The sequence below is a fragment of the Adiantum capillus-veneris genome, chromosome 5 (genome assembly GCF_014529385.1).
Source record: "Adiantum capillus-veneris isolate H3 chromosome 5, ASM1452938v2, whole genome shotgun sequence".
Classification (NCBI taxonomy): domain Eukaryota; kingdom Viridiplantae; phylum Streptophyta; class Polypodiopsida; order Polypodiales; family Pteridaceae; genus Adiantum; species Adiantum capillus-veneris.
The window spans coordinates 30,533,587-30,554,786 of record NC_140935.1 but is presented as its reverse complement, the minus strand read 5'-3'; the positions used below and the strand labels follow the sequence as shown (position 1 = coordinate 30,554,786).

General features: G+C 43.9%; 1 protein-coding gene across 3 annotated transcripts in view; it reads left to right on the top strand.

The window, feature by feature from the left end:
* LOC147457082 (110 kDa U5 small nuclear ribonucleoprotein component CLO-like) overlaps positions 1 to 21,200 on the top strand; it is a 59,013-nt gene that overhangs the window by 3,365 nt on the left and 34,448 nt on the right. The window lies entirely within an intron of this gene.

Genomic DNA, 21,200 nt, shown 5'->3' with positions numbered 1-21,200 from the left:
CATAGATGTGTTTGCTCTGCTCAAAATGATGCGAAACAGGGAATTACAGCCTGCTGTGTTTTCTTTTTGCAGGTTAAGGGTTTCGCACCTAAACTGCAAGGTAATGCCAGGGAAGCCTCGGGAAAGGCTTGGGTGCTTGTATAGGACAATTTAGAGAGGTTGCCTTTGAGGAATCTCGTCTAATTTAGAGAGCAAGTGACCCTATAGGTGCGGGAGCTCGAGGGCTAGGCTACCCACAAGAATGGTCGGCACGCGAATCGGAGTGCAAAACAGAGAATTACAGCTTGCTGTAATTTTTGCAGGTTTAGGGTTTTGGCCAACTTTGATGCCTATAGGTCCCAAGAGCTTCGGGGAAGCTAGAGAATCACCGAACTAGTGTTTTGGTGCAAATTGGTGTAACCGGCTTGGACACTCCAAGCGAGAAATCAATAGCAACACATGAACAAAAACTTCATAATCACTGAACCTTAATAGAAAGAGAGCGAGAGAGTCGACACGGTCCGATGGAGTCCCGTCCCCAGAGGTATTAGCCCCAAAGACTGGCACCCCTTTTTGTATTTCTTTTTATATTAATCTTTGAGCAAAGTATAACTCCCACGGGTGCTCGCTCTCAGACTCTGTGTCCAGATGCTCTGTGAAGTGAGACCCCCCTTGGGTTAACTTATTAATACAAGGGATGCTAAAAGAAGAGCCCCAAAAGCAGTAAACTTCAAAAGCAACTGACTCAAAATCTGCCAGTAAAAGCATCAACGCAATTTGTGGAATTTTGTACAGTCTTGCCACGTGTAAGGTGCAACGGAATGAATGTTTGAACTTTGCTCAAGATGAGTGCTCCGAACTGTGCTCAGGGTTCCTTTTGTTCTTATGGAAAAGAGAGCCTTCCATTCTTAATGAGAGAGTGCAATGATCACAAACAAGTGAATGGACACTGTGCGTGAAAGTGTATGAGACTGAGAGATAGAGAGAGAAGACAATATGACACCAGAGACGTAAAACCCTTCTCGGAAGGCCCCACTCTCTATGGCGAGAGCGGTCTACTTATGATTGTACAAATCTCTACAATGCTTGGACTTGCCGACGATGTCGACGACGATGAGGACGACGACGAGTCGGGTTGAGTTTGAAAATGCTAATGGCTGAAATCTGCAAATTTTTAACTGCTGAATGACTCTATGTCGGTGACGACGATGCGCTGAAAACGCAGATGCTGAAATTTGCGTTTTCCAGGTTGAAACCGTTAACGTTGGTCCTATGGCTGATTCTGTCGCGAAGATCTGCAAAAACGCTGAGGTTGATCTGCAAACCAAAAACGCTAGGGCTGAAAACTGACTTGCGGGGAAATTTGCTAACGCTATGAAATCTGCTAATGCTAGGGCTGATTCGTTCCTTGCTGTCGCCAGGTTGATGCAGGTGCAAAAACGCTGGCTGATCTGGTGCAAAAACGATAGGCCTTTTGGTGAGAGAAAATGCCAGAGTTGTCGCGGGGGTTGGTCTTGTTGAGAAGTTGCCTGTTGAGCAAGTGCTCCTGTTGTCTCTTCTGCCAATTAGTGCTAGCCTTGGTTTGCTTACGTACAAACTTACTCAATTTGCCCTACCTACTTTCCAACAAAAGTCACTTAAACATAATAAGTGAAAAATGTCAAACATAGGGAAAATAGGCCTATGCATTGTAAAAATGCTACTGATGGGATCTGACTGGAATTTGATGGTCATGCTGTGTACAACCAGAGGATATGCATCTAATCTAAGTGTCTGGACATGCACGGTTTGCGAACAGACTCACAGAAGTGCCAAATCACTTCCTATTCTAGACTGACTTGACTGTACTGAACCCTGGTCATGCTGTAGCTTGTCCATGGACACACAGGGTTGGATGTGTCACTTGACATCCCCTCCTTTTCAAAGTGAGGTACTGGTACCGAACTGTATGGCGTCGAGGGAGACCGCCAATAGTATTCGGAATCCTGGAAGGGACTCTTCGCCGGCCCACTCTGAGGTGTGGGTCGTGCGGTACTTGAACTTCAAAAAGGTCTGCAACGCTTGCTTCTTTGGGCTGTGCCGAAACCGACACACAGTCTTTTGTGGCTCCTTCAATGCTTCAACTTCGTCTAGAGTCATGCTTCTTCCTTCTTCAAGAATCTCCATGGCTGAAAATTCCTGAAACCACTTTCAACACAAAAACATGAACATACCTATTTCATGTAAAGTGATTGGAAAAAATCTTGTCTTCCTCAAAGACTGTGCATGCAATGTAGATGAACCAAGAGACGGAGTGCTAACCCGTTCACCACACACACGCAAACAATGAGATTGAATCTTGTTTTGTTGATCTAAATCAATCAACTGTGGCAATTAACAACGGAAATGCCCATGCTTGGTGCTCATACTTTCATGTGCTCTTTCTACAACTGTATCATGCCAAGGAAGAGACATGGAATGTGACTTTCCTTGAATGCATACTTTGCAGCTTTTCATGAACAATCCACATACATTCGTGCTCATTCATGAGTGAAACGTGCTCAATGTACAATATGTTATGCCTAGTAAAAGGGATCACATAAAGATGCCGACGAAAATACAGGAACCAATCACGAATGAAACACTCAAACAATGCGTGTTGACCAATCATGCGAACACATAATACTTCGTGTGAGGGTTCTTTGGACCTAAGCTCGAGAGCCAAGATCGGTTCTGCCTGAATGATTGAATTGTCCTGTGGGGGTTCTTTGGACCTCGACTTGAGAGCCAAGATCGATTCTTCGTGATTGATCGAATCTGCAACAAGGTTAGCTTTGCTAGAAAAATCATTCACTAACTCATCCTTCTTGTGAACAATCACATCTTCTTCATTCAAATCATCATGCTTGTGAGAAATCACATCTTGATCATACAAATTATCATACTTGTTAGTGTCATCCAAATCATCATGCAAGTCATTGGCATTCAAATCATTATGCTCATCATTATTGTTCAATCTATCATGCTTCTCATAATCATGCAAATCCTGTGTGTCATGCTTGGGAGAAGAAGGGAGTGGGAGAGGCTCCTGTCTTTGATTCTGTGCAAAGTACGCCTGCACTTGAGGAAAAAGTCGCCACAACTCTTTCATGTGTTGGTCGCCCTTCTCGTCTTGCTTTGTTCTCGCGATCATTCGTTGTTCTCGCGATCAAATTTTGCTCGTCTTTCTTTGGCTTCAAAGCGTGCTTGCTCGCTCTCACGCGCTATGGCTGCCATGTTGGGTTAAAGGCCTAAATAACCCCTTTTTGTACATTTTTATACTTTGTCCAGGTTCATATTGAACCTAATATGAACCTGGACACATTTTTTAAAGGTCACTTATAATAAAAGTGGGAAAACCCAAAACTCACTTATTGAGTTTTCCCCAAAAACGTGAGCTCTCTCTCTCTCTCTCTCTCTCTCTCTCTCTCTCTCTTCTTCTGCTAGCGCTTCCTCTCCTGCTGCTCTTCGCCTCCCCTCTCTGCACACACACTGCACTTCCTCGCGTGCTCTTTCACTTGCACACACCGCCGCACGCTCATCAATTGGTATCAGAGCCGGATTAGGGTTTGTCCCCAAACCTGCAAACGCTGAATTTCAGCCAAGAAGGTCAACTTTATCGCGAGATTTTGCAATTGCGTCGCCAAAGGACTCGTCCCCGGATAGTAGAGAGCTCCCGGCAACCCAAATTGACCTAAAACAGGCTGAAATTAGGTCAAAAACAGGAAATTACAGGTTATGACAGCGGAAAATACTGGTTTTGCAAATGATGTATTAAGGTGTGGGAATACTTTTGCTAAGTCCCTGCTACCCGAAAACCCTGAAATTGTCGAAAAACAAGCCCTAAAACAGGTGTTTTAAGCAAATTTCAGATTTACGCAGGTTTTGTAAGTGTTTTTATGGTGCGATTATATTCGGGAAAGTGCAAATTGATGTAATCTACGCACATTTGACAAATTTTGTCGATGTATGACATTTGTGGCTCAATTTTATGCAATTTTGATGCTATGCTACAAATTGAGGCTTTTGCGCTTACATGCTTCTAAAGGCTGTCTATTAGCCTTATGTATGTCTTCTAAGGCTAAAAACAACTAAATTCGTTGTTTTCGAGCACAAATTCGCTCGCTGAAATTTTTTGCGCATAAATTTCAGAAATTGAATTTTGTACCCAAATCGACCTATTTTGCCCCAAATTGCTCCTGTGACCATTTGGAGCTGTAGTGCACATCTTTGTGAGGCTATACTCCGATTTTTGCGCATTTTGCCCAAAAATTCAACGTATTATCCCTCTTATTTCGTGCAACTATGGCCTGATCTTCTTCGGATGTGAAGAACCTCTTCGAGATTGGGAGGTTTGATGGTACAGGTTTTGATCTTTGGAAAGACAGGATTCAGGGAATTCTATTTCTTAAGGATTGCGAAGGGGCACTTGAACAGGTGAAGCCACAAAATATGACAGATGAAGCATGGGTTAGCATGAACAGGAAGGCCGTTACATACATTAAAATGGCCATGACAGATAAGACCGTCATTGATGTGAAAGGTCTCACGACTGCTTTTGATGTGTGGGAGAAGTTAAAGGGAATGTATGAAAATACAACGCCTGTCAACCAGGTACACTTTATGCGAAAACTTGTTGGCATGCAGCTAGATGAGTCCAAGAGCGCGGTAGAGCACTTGTCATTGTTCGCAGGTACTTTGTTGCAGTTACAGGATTCTGGCTTGCCCCCTTTTGATGATAAGCTGAAAGCTATCTTCTTGCTTATGACCTTACCCGAGTCATGCGAAACTTTGGTGGTTTCGTTGTCCAATAACCCCAATTTGACCTTTGATGGTGTTAGGGGTTCTATCTTGAATGAAGAAATCAGAAGGAAAGCAAGTGGAGAGGGAGGCAGCTCTGCAAACATGGTTAGAGGCAGGACAGAAAAGAAGAATGCTTATGCACAAAGGAGTAAGAGTAAGAGTAAAGAAAGGGGAAATGCAAGCAAAGGCAAGGGTGATGTGACTTGCTATCAATGTGGCAGGAAAGGTCATAAGAAACCAGATTGCAGGTACTATAAAGCTGAGTTAGAAAGAAAAAAGAATGGCGGAGACAAAAAGAAAGAGAAGAAGGAAGTCAAGGCAGATGCATAAGATAGCTCAAAGGACAAAGAGAAGGCCAATGTGGCTTCTAGTGTCGTGATTGAGGAGCTGTCAGATATAGAGGACATCTTGTGTGCCACTTTGTCAGATGATGATGCTTATGACTTTGATGCCTCTCTAAATGTTCATTCACAGGACATGCAGATCACCAAGAGTGATCTTATTGATGCTTTGTTGATTGTCAATGATGCATTGTCCCAGACTTGGATTGTTGATTCCGGTGCTTCATTTCATGTGACTCCTATCAAGGAGTGTTTCTCTACTTTTGATGCAGGCAAGCGTGGCCATGTATACCTTGGAAACAATCATGCATGTTCCATTGAGGATATTGGCACTGTGCATCTCTCCATAGATGACACAAATGAGCTTGTCTTGCATGATGTTCGATATGTGTCGGGAATCAAGAAGAGTCTGCTTTCTGTTGATCAGATGGATATGCATGGTTACAACATCTTATTTGAGAGAGGGTCATGGAAAATGACCAGGCTCAAGGCTGATTGTAAAGGGCACAAAGAAAGGGACACTTTACTGCATGCATGGAAAGGCCGTGTTGGGCAAGTTTATTGCATTGGCTGAAATTAACTCTCACATGGAGTTGTGGCTCAAGAGGCTTGGCCATATGAGCCAAAAGGGCCTTTCTAAGCTTTGTACTTTGAACAAGCTTGATGCTAAAGACACAAAGCATGACTTTTGTAATGAATGTCAATATGGCAATCAAGTAAAGCGTTCTTATTACTCTGGTGTCTCTCGTAAATCTTGTGTGCTTGATCTTGTACATTCCGATGTATGTAGCATGCCTACTAAGTCTATGGGTGGTGCATGTTATTTTCTCTCCTTTGTTGATGATCATTCTAGGAAAATTTGGGTTTATTTGCTTAAGTCTAAGGATGAAGCCTTTGCTGCGTTTAAGAGATTTCATGCATTTGTGACCACCCAAATTGGTAGAAAGCTAAAATGCTTGCGTACAGACAATGGGGGGGAGTACACAAGTGCTGAATTTAACAAGTTTTGTGAAAATTTGGGCATTAAGAGGGAGCTTACTATACCATACAGCCCCTCTTCTAATGGTGTGGCTGAAAGATTCAATAGGACACTTTGTGAGAGGGTGAGATGCATGCTGTCCACAACTAATCTCTCTCATGGATTTTGGGAAGAAGCTTTGAAAACTGCAGTGCATATATGCAATCGATCCCCTCACGTCTTTGAAAGGTGACATCCCTGAAGAGGTTTGGTCTAGCAAGCCTGCTTCATATGATCACTTACGCATTTTTGGTTGTGAAGCTTTTGTGCATGTAAGACCGGAGTTGAGGAGCAAACTATATGCGAAGTCCATTAAAGGCCTCTTCATGGGATATGGTGAAGAAGGCGAAATGGGTTACAGGATTTGGTTACCTCAGCTCAAAAGGGTTGTACGCAACCGAGATGTTGTTTTTAATGAGGCAAGGCTGCTTCAAAACAATTGTGCCTCAAAGCATGACCATAAAAGGGTGAAATTTCAGCATGACCAGCCACATGTTAGGCCTATTTTTGACCCTCAGGATGCACCACAAATGGCTGAAAATGTAGATGATCCAGTGGTGTTTGAGCTAGATGATGTTGGACAGCAAATTGAGGCTCCTGAAGGGCATTTGCAGCCAAGAAACAATGCTGAAAATGGTGCTGAAAATGATGTACAGTAGCCCATTGTTGATGATTTTGAAGTGCCACCTGATGTAAACCCATTGCCGGATAATGTGGATCATTGGGTGAGACGCTCTACTCGTCAAAGGCGGCCTGTGAGTCTATATGACCCCTCTTTACATTACATTATGTTGACAGATGAGGGAGAGCCTCTTACGTATAAAGAGGCAAAGACATGTGAGCACGACAAGTGGGAGCTTGCTATGCAAGAAGAGATTAAAGCTTTGCATGCTAATCATACTTGGGATTTGGTTGAATTGCCCAAAGGAAGGAAGGCTATTCCTAACAAATGGGTGTATAAAATCAAAACTGTTGATGCAAAACCCAAGTATAAGGCAAGGCTTGTGGCAAAGGGATATGTTCAAACCAAGGGCATAGACTTTCAGGAAGTGTTCTCTCTTGTTGTGAAGATTACCACTTTGCGTGTATCGTTTGCCATTGTGGCTGCTCTTGATTTGGAAATGGACCAAATGGATGTACATATCGCTTTCTTGCATGGTGATGTGGAAGAAGAGCTTTACATGAAGCAACCCGAGGGTTTTGTCATCCCTGGCAAGGAACATTTGGTATGTATGCTCAATAGAAGCTTGAATGGGCTGAAACAATCATGTAGACAGTGGTACAAGAAGTTTGATCGCTTCATGCTTAAACATGGTTACAAAAGAAGCCATGCAGATCATTGTTTGTATACCAAACGTGATGAGGATGGTAGCCCTATCATTCTTGTGCTCTATGTAGACGATATGTTGATAGCTGCAAAGGAAAGAAGCACTGTTGATGCTCTTAAAGGGCAGCTGAAATCTGCGTTTTCAATGAAAGACCTTGGGACAGCTGAACATATACTTGGAGTGCGTGTTACACGGCAAAGAGACAAGCGCCTATTGTATTTGTCACAAGAAAAGTACATTGAAAAGGTGTTGGACAGATTTAACATGGCTGAAGCAAAGCCTCTTGGTGTGCCATTACAGCCATATGTTAAAATCTCCAAGGATGATTGTTCCGAGTCAAAGGAAGAAGCCAATGACATGCAAAGTGTGCCTTATGCTTCAGCTTGTGGTTCACTTATGTATGCTATGGTTGCTACTAGGCTTGACATAGCCCATGCAGTGGGAGTTGTGAGCCGGTTTATAACTAATCCAGGTAGGTTGCATTGGGATACAGTGAAGGGACTAAAAACAAATGCCTCTGCTATGGTAAAGGACCAATGGAGTTGAAGGGATTTTGTGACTCTGATATGGCTGGTGATGTGGATACACGAAAATCGACAAGTGGCTATGTATTTACTCTTGCGGGAGGTGCTGTTTCATGGTGTTCTAGATTGCAAAAGATTGTTGCATTGTCTACGACAGAGGCTGAATATATTTCAGCCACTGAGGCCTCCAAAGAAGCTATTTGGTTAGCACGCCTATGTAGTGAGTTTGGTTTGCCTGCCAAGGTACCTATTCTTGGTTGTGATAGCCAGAGTGCCATATGTCTGGCAAAGAACGCCATGTTTCATGCACGCACAAAGCATATTGATGTGCGGTATCACTTCATACGAGAAGTGCTTGAGGATGGCCTTATTACATTGGTTAAGGTCCATATATCACAAAATCCAGTCGATGCTCTCACTAAGTGCTTACCTAAAGCACATCATTATCTATGCATAGAGATGGTGGGAGTCATGTAGCTTAAAGGCACCATTTATGCCTTTAAGTGGGAGGTTGTTGGGTTAAAGGCCTAAATAACCCCTTTTTGTACATTTTTATACTTTGTCCAGGTTCAATATGAACCTGGACACATTTTTTAAAGGTCACTTATAATAAAAGTGGGAAAACCCAAAACTCACTTATTGAGTTTTCCCCAAAAACGTGAGCTCTCTCTCTCTCTCTCTCCCTCTTCTTCTGCTAGTGCTTCCTCTCCTGCTGCTCTTCGCCTCCCCTCTCTGCACACACACTGTACTTCCTTGCGTGCTCTTTCACTTGCACACACGGCCGCGCGCTCATCATGCCATTCTTTCTTGGTATTTGCGCTCTATGGCTTCTATTCTTTCTTCGCTTTCTAACTTCCTGTCCATCATCCTCTTGTCGAAAGCCTCCATAAGAGTTAGTGCAATCCTTGGCATAGATGGGGAAGGGTCGGAAAAACCTCCTGGTGGGAAAAATTCTTCTTTGCCTCTCTCATGCTCATCACCTCCAAGCGAAGTATCCATTCCGCTTCGAGTGATGACCATCTACTGAAGTGGGTGGGTTCTTGTGGTCTTGGTTCTTAAGTTCACGAGGAACTTGGGTTTCTTGGGGGTCTTAGTTCTTCTTTCGCTTGCAATCTGTGTTAGAGAAGGATCTTCTCTTCACCCGAGTTTTGCTCTTTTCTGCGGACGCACCCCTTGGCGGCCTTGCGCTCACACCAAGGTTGCTTTTTCCCACCTACGTCGATTGGCCGGCCGCTAAGTGCACGGTCCGCTCTCAATGAGTGAAAAGAGGCACAAGGGGAGGTTGGATAAGCCCTTCTTTCTTGGATTTCCTGTCACTCTTCAAAAACACGATTAGGAATCAACACGCCCAAGAGAACTTGGGTTTCGTGCGACCTCAACAAGCAAAAAAAAATGCTGTGATTCTTGTGGTTCTTTCCTTGAGTGATACAGAACACTGCCAAAGCTCTGATACCAATGTAAGGTGCAACGGAATGAATGTTTGAACTTTGCTCAAGATGAGTGCTCCGAACTGTGCTCAAGGTTCCTTTTGTTCTTATGGAAGGGAGAGCCTTCCGTTCTTAATGAGAGAATGCAATGATCACAAACAAGTGAATGGACACTGTGCGTGAAAGTGTATGAGACTGAGAGATAGAGAGAGAAGAGAATACGACACCAGAGACGTTGTAAAACCCTTCTCGGAAGGCCCCACTCTCTATGGTGAGAGCGTTCTACTTATGATTGCACAAATCTCTACAATGCTTGGACTTATCGACGATGTCGACGACGATGAGGACGACGACGAGACGGGCTGAAATCTGAAAATGGTAATGGCTGAAATCTGCAGATCTTTATCTGCTGAATTCTGACTCTATGTCGGTGACGATGTTGATGACGACGACGCGTTGAAAACGCAGATGCTGAAATCTGCGTTTTCCGGGCTGAAACTGTAAACGTTGGTCCTATGGCTGATTGTGTCGCGAAGATCTGCAAAAATGGTGAGGTCGATTTGCAAACCAAAAACGAGGGCTGAAAACTGACTTGCGGGGAAATCTGCTAACGCTAGGACTGATTCGTTCCTTGCTGTCGCCGGGTTGATGCAGGTGCAAAAACACTGGCTGATCTGGTGCAAAAACGCTAGGCCTTCTGGTGAGAGAAAGTGCGAGAGTTGTCGCGAGTGTTGGTCTTGCTGAGAAGTTGCCTGTTGAGCAAGGTGCTCCTGCTGCCTCTTCTGCCAATTAGTGCTAGCCTTGGTTTGCTTATATACAAACTTACTCAATTTGCCCTACCTACTTTCCAACAAAAGTCACTTAAAAATAATAGTGAAAAATGTCAAAAATAGGCAAACTAGTCTTGCTTGGTGGGCCTTGCTATATAACAACTATAGAATATAACAGGACATGAAAATTGATATTTACCATCTAGCACTAACGGAAACAAGATTGTGATTAACTCGACAATGGCGACATTGCTTGAGAGGAAATACATTTAGAAATGTTATTATATTTTTGGTTAGAGACAGTTAAGTGGCGTCAAATAATAGAGATTATAGGGGTGATTTTTAAGAGAGTTAGTTGAGTTTTAAAGAGAAGCACGCACATTTTAAATTTTTTTATTGTGTTCATGGGAGGATACAAAGTCAAGTGCATCAATGAACTGCAACAAGAAGTGAGGTGTTTTACTGACCTGCAATGTTGTACTTGTGCTTTTCAATTGTCCAATCTATAGGCCGATATTGAGTCAAGCTACAAAAAAGCAATGTGAATAGTTAAACATATCGTCTTATAATGAAACCTCACAATCTGAAAGTACAAAATATATAGTGCATGTCATGCGGAGGTGCCATACAAAAGTATGGTGGAGAGCTGGCACTGTGGTCTCTCCAAAACATTATAAGAAACGGAAGCCGTGCCTTGCCCTGTAGCGTTTATGTGTTGCGCCAAGCAAACGCATGCGCATGGAAAATTGGATGCAAATAACGGACCTTGTAGTGTGATCGAGCTGGAGACGCCGAGCTGGAGACGCGCTTGCAATCACAATGTCCAATGTTGTGAATATATGTCCTTGCCATACACAAAACAAACATTAAGACAAATACAGAAGATGTAGGATATTGATTAAGCTTAAAGAGAAGCAGATGTAACTTTATGTTCTATGTCCTTTGATCAATATTAGCTTCTGTGTGTGTGTGTGTGTGTGTGTGTGTGTGTTGTAAGCTACTTCCGTAAGCAATTATGTCTTTTTTGCCTCCATGTTGACTAGCCTACATTATGTATCCTCCTTTCTAATTGTCCATGATAATGGGCGTCTTGAGTTCGGTGTCCCCATAGCAGACGGAACCATATTCACTCTATTGCATGCACATCAAATTCACTACCATGTGCTATCCAGAAACTATAAGTGGAATTAAGGGCGAGAATCATGCAAGGGTGAACATACGAGGAGATGCATACTAAGCTTTACCAATCAACTTTGTTGCCAGAGCTGGTGCCCCCCTCCCCCGCCTGCCTTGGAACAGTTTCTACTACCATACCCTTTTCAGTGTGAAGTGCAAAGATCGTGTTTTCGGTTGCTGCAGCCAATAGTGCAGGCAACCTGATTTGTTGAGGCAGTTCTGTGAGCTTTATCTCCGCCTCCGTCTAAACTAGTGAAGGAAAAAGCTTTCAAAGCACGAACTTGTACCGGCGGATCATTTGAACCCACCCTAAACAGGGGATGCCCATTGCCCATTAGCTGGCGGCCAATCTGAACAATTTGACTGTGTAAGGGCTGTGCTGATTTAATCACCACGTTATACAACTGTCGACCCATCATAATAATAATGGATCTATTAGTCACCACTAATTATTAGCTGCCTCATCGTAAGAAATGGTCATCCGCAAGTGAGTGCTCGTGCTCTCTCATCTCAGCTTGCTCTCCACAATCTTCGTAAGGAAGAGGAGAATCACGAAGAGGAGGAGCCCGAGGAGAAGACGAGAGAGAGAGAGAGAGAGAGAGAGAGAGAGAGAGAGAGAGAGAGAGAGAGAGAGAGAGAGAGAGAGAGAGAGAGAGAGAGCTCTCTTGAATGACAAGTGCTACGTTCAGTTCGACTTGGTGCCGAGGATGTACAGATTTCCCGTGACGTGTTCATGACAATGGTAGAGCTTTGATGAGCCAACATATGTGCTTGTACCGGGCTAGCATCTACACTCAAACCATACAACTACTTCTAGCCTCTACAACAGCAATTGGGCTTTTGAATTTTATACCCTTAACTACATCAGAAGTAGCGATTTCAATTGCCAGCTCTCTATATTCTAAATGCATTAACTGCACCAGCATCATCTACAAACAGGATGGCTCAGGGCTTACCTTGGAGCAAGAGAGCAATGTCACACCCGAATGCCTTCAAGAAGGCAATGGTGTTGTCTTCCTCCGTGTATTTCCAATAGGCGACCTCGACACTTTCTGCCTCTCCAATTCCACTGGCTTGCTCTTTGACGATCAGCTTTTCAGGGTCTTCTATGATGCTTACTGTAAGTTCCCTTCCTACTGTGGTGTCAATGGTTTGTGTAGCTTAGCTGTGTAACAACCATGTGCCCTTCGCCATCCTTCAATGTTCATGGCAATGATATGCAGTAGGTCCTCATGCCTAATTCTCAAGATTCACGCCAATTCTTTTTTGCGATGGCGCACCATGCAGCAGCAAATCGGGTAGAATCGGAAAGGAGTGCCGAAGACCTTGCAAACCCTGGGTACTTGTTATAGTTCGCAGATCATCAACCTGGAGTCGAGTCACCAAACTTGTTGCGAACTGGAAATGTTTGTCCGAGCTGACTGTGAAAAACCCGCGAGCTCTTCTGTTTGCGAAGTGCTGCACGTCTAATTTGTCTGCGAACTGCTTCTGGAGAAGTTGCGATGTTGTAGTGTACGTGCGAAGGTGCTTTTAATTATTAAGCGGGGTTTTTTTAGCTTTTTGCTAGCGGGAAAAGTTGCCAATGAGAAGCTGACACGCGGCGGCTTGTGCGATCAGATAGAAGGAAAAGAGCCTTTGGCTCACCAAGTAAATAGGCCTATGCACTGTAAAAATGCTACTGATGGGATCTGAATGCAATCTGATGGTCATGCTGTGTACAAGTAGAGGATATGCATCTAATCTAAGTGTCTAGACATGCACAGTCTGCGAACAGACTCACAAAAGTGCTAGATCACTTCCTATTCTAGATTGACTTGACTGAACTGAACCCTGTCATGTTGTAGCTTGTCTACGGACACATAAAGTTGGATGTGTCACGTGACACCACGTCAGCAGTCAGCGCGTTTCACGAGCATCCCTACAACTGCCACGTCAGCGCGCTGTACAGCCTGTCAACGCTACTTGCGGACGTTTGTATTGTCTGCCACGTCATCAGACGGTCGTGTGTGTCCGGGTGGCATAGTTATCGGGGAACGCCACCCCATGGGCAAGGAACACAGGGTACATGGTCGTTCCGCGGAGACTTTGATACCGGAACGGCCGGTCCAGAACGGCTGGGAATGGGCAAATTTTCTGTTGCTAAATTGGCTATATCTTACAGAAAAATAATTCTAAATGAATTATTGGATTTATAAGTGAGAGGGTTTTCTCGCTTGGAACACCAAGGAAAAAATAATTCTAAATGAATTATTGGAATTTTAAGTGAGAGGGTTTTTCTCACTGGAGACATCCGAGTACAGAGTATTCCTAGTGCGTCGTTCAAAGTAATTACGGAAGCACTGAGAACGGGAATATCTGTAAGGCCACCAAGAACGGGTACTTCTGATGCGTCACATCGGATGGGTGACAGGGAGCATCGGAAAGAAGTATTCGTCCATCCGGGAACGGACATCTCTGATGCGTCATAGGATGGGTGACATAGAGCATCGTGAAGGAGATTGTACCGTAAGTTCGGTAGGAAAGGACTAGGTGATGAGTATTCCTGATGCGTCACAAGGTGGGTGACGGGTGCATCGGAAAGGGAATATCCATAGTCGGGAGGTGCTGTGAAAGCATTGTTTTTAACTTATAAGGTTTTATTGAGTTTTTGGGCAGGTTCAGACTATTTTTAAAATACGCCGGCCGCCCACTTAATAAGTGGGCAGCCATCTGATAAATAAGGCAACAGATCAGCCAGCGTTTTCTCTCTCTCTTTTTTTGGCAGAAGAGAAAAAAAAAAGAAAAAAAACGGCCGCGATCTCTACGCGAGCAGCTATTCGTGCCCGTGGCTAGGAGCTATAAAAGCATCACATGCCCTCACTCAGAAGAGAGGACCAATCTTTGCAAGGAGGAGATGGTGCTGCAGATTTCAGCCGTAAAGAAGACGTTGCCGGTGATGCCCATGGCTGCCCCAAGTGTACCAGATGTCGCCAAGACTCAGTGTGCGAGTTCCCTCGCGAAGAAGTGCCTACGAAGCGTGTTTCCATCGCGACAAGTTGCTGTTTTTCTCTTTTTTCAGCCCATAAACGTCGTAGACGGGGCTGATTTACGAGAAGGAACCCGAGAACACACCTCTTTTGTGTGTAGGATTGGAAAAGAGGATTTTCTATGGAGAGATCTCTTCTGAGGAATTGCTTTTCGAGAATTGAGTTGCGTTTCGAGCGTCGAGACTTTGAAGGTAACGATTTTCATGTTCTGATCTTTGAGTATTTGATTGCAGGTGTACTTCCTCTTCGTGAGGGAGTAGGAGCAGAGGAAGGCATGAGCCTCTACAGGAGAAAAGCGCTCTGAGGAACTAGAGCCAGATCAGCCCAAGGGTTTCGTACCCGAGTTTGGGAAGTAGATCCACGGATCGGAGAGAGGTAGTCTCTCAAGTTGTGATCCGGAAGTTGGGATTCCCAAGTAAGGACTTCGTGTCCGGGAAAGCAGAGTTGTTCTGCGGGAAGAGGACTCTGGAAAGAGAGTTGGAAAAGAGTTGTAGGGATGCCATGCCCCGAGTCTGGAAGGTGAGATCCAGAGGCGAGAACCTTGATTGTCGAGGAATTGGAATAAGGAACGGAAGTTCCTTGGAATAGGGTTTTGCCCTAAGAATCGGAAGCCTGAGGCTTCCGGGAACCATCAAGTCTTATTCTAGAACGAACGTGGTAATACGTTCGGTTCAAGTGCTTGTATAGACTTCTCCTCAGTAATAAAGATACTATTACGGGGGGGGACCAGCCCATCTTCTTGTCCCCAGTACTGTGTCGATCTTCTCACTCTCTCTCTCTCTCTCTATTTATTTCTCTCTATATCCTCTGGCTTCAGTAATAAGTGATAAATCCTATTTATCCGAATGTATTTTATATTGTTATGCGCTCCCGTTTGTGACATTTTCAGATTTTGGTGATTTGTCTTGTGAGCCTTCCCCTTGTTAAATGTCCCTTCCCCCACCCTTACCTTCACAATGCACACAAGCTTTCAAAGGGCCAAAGCTAAAGCTCTACCCTCTCGAGTCTCGATTCTCAAGCTCTAGCCTCTTTCAAGCTTTCAAGTCTAGACTCTAGAGTCTACAAGGCTAAAAGCTCTCCCCCTATCTCTCAAGCTCTCTCCCTCTCCCTCTCAACTCTCAAGCTCTCTCTCCCCCCTTCCCTCTCTCCCCCTCTCAAGCTCTCAAGTCTACACGACACATGTTTGCCATAGTAAGGCTGAATGGTCTTCAAGTGTTTTGTGTCACAAACGGGAGCGCATAACAATATAAAATATACTCGGATAAATAAAATTTATTACTTAATATTGAAGCCAGAGGATATAGAGAGAAATAGATAGAGGGAGAGATAGAGTGAGAAGATCGACACAGTAGTGGAGACCAGAAGATGGGCTGGTCTCCCCCTTTAAAGAGAATTCTTTATTAGGGAGAATCTTTTTACAAGCACAAGAACCGGAGAAAACCCCTCCGTTCCAATTCTTTGACTCGATGGTCGTTCCTTCCCGTAAGGGAAACTAGAGAGACAAGCTCTCAATCCTTTTTCCATTTGTACTCGGAGTTGAGACTCCGCAGACAATTTCCGAATTCCGTTCCTGGAACTCCCAAGCGTAGGTCGAAGCCTTCTTGCTTCTCCTTCGCGATGAAGTACCTGCAAACACACTCGCACACACGCGACAATAATTCGTATGGCGAATCCACTATAGATACCTGTCGCTCTTGCGCGGGAAAAAGCGACTTCCGTGCTTCGTAGTCTCGCGATCTCTCGCATTATCTGGCGGCAGAGTCTTCTCTTGTTGGCGTTGGTAACCTTCTTTCAGTGAGGGCATGTCGTGCTTTTATAGCTCCTTGGCCACGGCACGAATAGCTACTCGCGTAGAGATTGTGGTCGTTTTTTTTTTTTTTTTGCGCTGTTCTATCCGAAATAGGGAGAGAGAATTCGCTGGCTGGTTTTGTTGCTTTATTTTCTAAGTGGTTGTCCACTTATTAAGTGGACGGCCGACATATTTTAAAATTGGTCTGAACCTGCCCAAAAACTCAATAAAACCTTGTAAGTTAAAAACAATTCCTTTCACAACACTTCCCAGGCGTCCCTGGATGCAACCACATGCACGAATGCAATGCAAACATAGATTCCTCGTGGGAAAGCCTCTGATCTTCCCGGAAAACTCGTTAAAATATTCCGCTTTTTAAGAAAAGCTTCTCAGAACCCATCTTTATTCTTGTGCTTGCATCTTTACGCGCATTCCTCTTTTCCAGCTCGGATTTCCTCTCGACTATGGATATCCCCTTTCCGATGCACCCGTCACCCACCTTGTGACGCATCAGGAATACCCATCACCTAGTCCTTTCTTACCGAACTTACGGTACAATCTCCTTCACGATGCTCTATGTCACCCATCCTATGACGCATCAGAGATGTCGCTGATGCTCCCTGTCACCCATCCGTTGTGACGCATTAGAAGTATCCGTTCCTGGTGGCCTTACAGATATTCCCTTTCACAATGCTCCTGTCATTACTTTGAATGACGCACTAGGGATCCTCTGTACTCGGATGTCTCCAGCGAGAAAACCCTCTCACTAAAAATTCCAATAATTCATTTAGAATTAATTTTCCTGGTGTTCGAAGCGAGAAAACCCTCTCACTTATAAATCCAATAATTCATTTAGAATTATTTTTATGTCAGATAAAGCCAATTTAGCAACATCCCTCTCGCTTATAAACAGTTGTCCTCAACTATAGAGGTCCAACTGAACTACCGGGGAGAAACCGGAAAGATTCCAAATCTTGCTCAATGGTGAGTTGAGCTAGTCCTTTCTCAAAAGAGAACTTAAAAATTAAATTAAACAAAAATTCAATAATTCAATAATTCAACACTTACCTTATCGGTTCATGTCCTTCCTCTAGTACCTCCAGGATATCCTTTACCTTTCATTAAAGCTACGAGCCATGTAAGAACTCGTCATTCGTGTCTTTCCAACATATTGGAAGTTTCCTCATCCGAGAATCTGTTAACTCAATTCCACCTTCTCAATTCCAAGAAGAATAATCCTCCTAGAAATCAATTTAGGTCTATGTCCTTGCGCATAACCTTGCGCTATTAGTCCTGAGGATATGAAACCTCTTCTATCCTCCCACATAGGGAATGCTCAAATCATAACAGTATTAATCTCGATGTCTTCCTTCACAAACAAAGTCTGCGATCACCTTAAAGAAGGTTCTTGTTTGGGGCCGTCGCTCAACGTAGGCGGACGGTTCCAATCCGAAGATTCCTTGTGCACGGCGGCACTTCCTTCCAATCTTTTCCTCCTGCGAGTTATTACCACTAGCAGTGTTTTCCAGACGCCCATTAGAGTCTCTTCCTTACAGAATCATAAAAAATGACGCCTTGCAAAATCTCAGGCAGATAAGATTCTAGCCATAGCATTTTTTGTACGCACGATCAAACCTGGTTCACAATAGAGCGAATCCTCTTTGATTCTTACCATTTTGAATCAGTTGGCGAACTATATTCTTACGAACATAATAGTTCGAATTTATTCCAGCAGCGTGTAAATGCTACTTGACTTGCTCATAGAGAAACATATACCGCAACCAAAAGTTGCTACTGTAATGGTAGAAGCACATAGCGTACTCAATGATCAACGACCATCAGAAAACCTCTTCTCTGTAGAGAAACTCAAATTCCTTCTACCAACGCATCTCAAATAGAGATTCTCGTGTCGGAATATCCTTGCGCACTAAAAGGCGCTCAAGAGAGTATAACAAACTCTCATCCAATTCCTTGCAATAGGTCTGGATCTTTGTGTGTTATCCATGTATCCAAAGGTGTACATAATTCTTAAGCTGAGAGTTTTGGTGAACCTAGGAAATTACCTTCCCTTCGTAAGATCCTTCGAGCGAAGACGCTCAATCTGACGATCCCTTGGCTCGAACTTAGAGCAAAACCCGCTCATCAAATAATCTAGGATTTCAATCCTTGGATTCCTTGAGCACAGGTCGTAGTTGTCGCTTCTTCCTTCCCTCGTAAAGAGAGTGTTCATTCACTTGTGCGAAAAGCACTACCATATCTTCCCTTACCGGGTAGGGGGTGTGGGCTTAAAGAGTATTCAAGCTTAATGAAAGCTTTTCTTTGCTTGAAAGCTTAGAATGGTTCCTTCATAATTTCCTTTCTCAGAGAGGATCAAGAATGGAGCGACCTTGGCAAGAGTGAACCACTACTTGCTTTGACTTGCTCGTGTTCCTATTGGGCAAACTGGTCCCAATCTTCTTGGATGCCTTCCTCAAAGCATAGAGGAAAATAAATTTGTCGGAAAATTCAGCCTTGAATTGAATTCAAGTCTTGTTGTAAGTTCCTTGCAGAGCCTTGAAGTACTTGCAATCCCCTTGAGGTGTTTGGTCACATGCCTGACCTTCGACGCTTCTCAGAAATTGCCGTTTGCAAAGGCAACTTCAAACTGTTGAATGAAAGCGGTAGCTTTCGGGGCATCTTCCGTTACGTCAAAAGTATCAAACATGACTGGTCATTGGAGTGTTCCTAGGTCTAGAGACCTTCTTCATATCCTTCCCGGAATGACTGGATTTCATGGCTATAGTTTTGGATTGACGTTCATGGATATTTTCTGGATTTGAAGGATCTCGAGCATTCCTCTCCTCAGATTCTCTAGGTTCTTGAGCATCCTGCTCTTGTCACCTTGGCAGAGAATCCCAAGTCTTGTGTCGACTTCTTGCAAAGAGAAAAATTTTCCAAATTCTGCGAACTTTTTTCTTGCAGGACTAGGGTTCCGCCTGCTTACTTCTCTCTTGGCTTGTCATGGCTTCTTCCCGTATCTTCCCAGAGTCGTCCTCCTTTACAGAGAAAGAGAGGAGACCATGCTCTGATACCACTGTCACAAATGGGAGCGCATAACACTATAAAATATACTCGGATAAATAAAATTTATCACTTAATATTGAAGCCAGAGGATATAGAGAGAAATAGATAGAGAGAGAGATAGAGTGAGAAGATCGACACAGTGCTGGGGACCAGAAGATGGGCTGGTCCCCCCTCTTAAAGAGAATTCTTTATTAGGGAGAATCTTTTTACAAGCACAAGAACCGGAGAAAACCCCTCTATTCTAATTCTCTGACTCGATGGTCGTTCCTTCCCGTAAGGGAAATCCGAGAGACAAGCTCTCAATCCTTTTTCCGTTTGTACTCGAAGTTGAGACTCCGCAAACAATTTCCGAATTCCGTTCCCGGAACTCCCAAGCGTAGGCCGAAGCCTTCTCGCTTCTCCTTCGCGATGAAGTACTTGCAAACACACGCACACACACGCGACAATAATTCGTATGGCGAATCCACAAAAGATACCTGTCGCTCTTGCGCGGGAAAAAGCGACTTCCGTGCTTCGTAGTCTTGCGATCTCTCGCGTTATCTGGCGGTAGAGTCTTCTCTTGCTGGCGTTGGTAACCTTCTTTCAGTGAGGGCATGTCGTGCTTTTATAGCTCCTTGGCCACAGCACGAATCTCTACTCGCGTAGAGATCGCGGCTTTTTTTTTTTTTTTGCGCTGTTCTATCCGAAATAGGGAGAGAGAATTCGCTGGCTGGTTTTGTTGCTTTATTTTCTAAGTGGCTGCCCACTTATTAAGTGGATGGCCGACATATTTTAAAATTGGTATGAACCTGCCCAAAAACTCAATAAAACCTTGTAAGTTAAAAACAATGCCTTTCACAACACTTCCTAGGCGTCCTTGGATGCAACCACATGCATGAATGCAATGCAAACATAGATTCCTCGCGGAAAAGCGTCTGCTCTTCCCGGAAAACTCGTTAAAATATTCCGCTTTTTAAGAAAAGCTTCTCAGAACCCATCTTTATTCTTGTGCTTGCGTCTTTATGCGTATTCCTCTTTTCCAATTCGGATTTCCTCTCGACTATGGATATCCCCTTTCCGATGCACCCGTCACCCACCTTGTGACGCATCAGGAATACCCATCACCTAGTTCTTTCCTACCGAACTTACGGTACAATCTCCTTCACGATGCTCTATGTCACCCATCCTATGACGCATTAGAGATGTCCGTTCCCGGATGGTCGGATACTTCTTTACTGATGCATCAGAGATGTCTGCTCCCGGATGGTCGGATACTTCTTTACTGATGCTCCCTGTCACCCATCCGTTGACGCATTAGAAGTACCCGTTCCTGGTGGCCTTACAGATATTCCCTTTCACAGTGCTCCTGTCATTACTTTGAATGACGCACTAGGGATACTCTGTACACAGATGTCTCCAGCGAGAAAACCCTCTCACTAAAAATTCCAATAATTCATTTAGAATTATTTTTCTTGGTGTTCCAAGCGAGAAAACCCTCTCACTTATAAATCCAATAATTCATTTAGAATTATTTTTATGTTAGATAAAGCCAATTTAGCAACATTTTGTGAGTGTTAAGAGTCAAAGGACTCTGATACTACTTCTATTCAATCACACTGAGTTCAAAATTGCATTATTTGGGTGTTTTTATGCCCTCCCGTTCCGCGCCGTTCCCGTTTCCGACCCCTACCCGTTCCCCCGTTCCGCGAGGATTCTGTTGCCGTTCCCAGTCCACGTTCCGGGTAACTATGCCGGGTGGCATTGCCATGTCATCAGTTTGTGACAATTGGAGGCTAAAAACAGAGATTTCAACGTGCTATAATTTCTCGCGAGGTTTTGTAAAGTGCTCTAAAGTGCATGGAAAGTCATTGTTTACTTGGGATTTTGTCCGTGGAGACTTCTACTATGGTTATGTTACCAAAATAGTGTTAGAGTAGGGCAATTTCAGCCCGATAAAGG